Below are 1,697 nucleotides of genomic sequence, written 5' to 3'. Positions count from 1 at the left end.
AAAAAAAAAAAAAAAAAAAAAACTAAACTAAAAACAGCAAACATGTTTGAGATTTTGCCAGGCCTCAAAACAGCTTTTAAAAAGAAGAAGAAGAAAATAAGCTTATGATCTTATTTTTCCTAAAATATCTAAATGCCTTGAGGATAACAATTACCCTGCCAATGATGACTAAAACAAGAGAAATGGGAAGCCAACATCCTCCCCTTACTGGAATCTGGATTCGTTTACTCCGAAACTTTTCACTAGTCTTATTTAAACATTTGCTTATAAATTTAATGCTTTTTTTTAAAGTAGAGATCTCTCTTATGAGATACTACAATCAGTCAGTGCAGAAACATGATGTAAGTTTCTCCTCTGGGGAAGAGAAAAGAAAATTATGTGGAAAAAAAATTGAATAAAGAAGACACAAAAGCTCTCCGTCCATATTGACTTGTCAGGGCTCCTTGCAAATTCCTTTCACCTCGGTCCTCGTGGGCGCATCCTAGGCTCCGGCCAGCCTGTTCCGCCGCAGGGCACATTTCTAGAACATGAAGTACTTCGCACGGGACTAGTCAATGGTGGAGTGGTTGGAAGCACACCCCAGGAGTCGCACGGAGTAACGTGAGACTTGCCCCAGGGTGTTGTCTCGCACACTAAAATGCCAAGTCCGCTAGCGGGGCTGAGCGCTGTGCTGCGGAGGAACACAGTACGGTTCAGATGACCGCTGCGCCCAGCCTTTTCCTCTGTCCTGTTTGTCCACACGCTGTGTGCCGAAAGCGCGGTGCTGTTCTCCCCACACTTTGGAAGTTACACCCAAGTCCAGAACCCGGCAGGCTTGCCTCACTCGTGTCCCCGGCCATAAAGCTTTCTCACACGGCTGTTTCAGAGGTCAAGTCCTATTTGTTTTGTAGAAACTTAACGTGTCTTTCAAAATGTGTAAACAGTTCCATGACAGTTGTTGATTTCTGTTGTCTAACAAGGTGCAAAAGTAAAAAAAATCCCTGTTGTTTTAGTTTGTAGGGTTCAGTTTTGCAGACCTGAAGATTTCTTGGAATGTACACATCACACACAATCGCAGCTGCATCTATAACTGTGACTGGTAATTGTCATTCGCTTTTTTACCTAGGATAGGGACTCATCTTGGAATTGAGATCCATGACACACGGTGGATAGTTTTGTTTTGTTTAGTTTACACTTCAAGCCCCTATTGAGTAAATAAACTAATTATTGCTTTTTCCTCATTTCATAGTGCACATTTAGTCAGATGAAAAGAGCCAGTATGAAGAGATGAAATGTTCCGCTGCTTTTTCTGCCAAAATCATTAAGAAAGTTCAGGAGAAAGGACAGGACAAGGAACAAAATCAATCATCTATGCTGCAAGTTGTTCTGATGAATTTGGAACTTTCCTAAGTACAGTGTCCAGAACACTGATTATCTTACATCTAAACCTCTAAGCTGACTCAGCTATTGAAGGCCCTGGCAAACTTTTTTCCATGAGTCCTAGTTTAGTCTAGTTTAGCCAATAATTTGGAATTCTGCCTGGTTAGGGTAAATATCGCCTCCAGCTTCTTTGTGGACAACAGTTCAAAGTGGACCAGTACTGGCCAGCAACAGGGACTCTGCTTATAAGCGCATCACCCAACAGCCCTGATAACTCTCTAAGCCCCCTTCCCTGCTTTTCAAAGTATCAACATAAGCTGAAAGGCAAGAGCTATATT

Source organism: Fukomys damarensis, unplaced genomic scaffold (assembly GCF_012274545.1).
Source record: "Fukomys damarensis isolate Sample0158 unplaced genomic scaffold, DMR_v1.0_HiC HiC_scaffold_4, whole genome shotgun sequence".
Lineage (NCBI taxonomy): Eukaryota > Metazoa > Chordata > Mammalia > Rodentia > Bathyergidae > Fukomys > Fukomys damarensis.
This window is presented reverse-complemented; position numbering follows the sequence as displayed.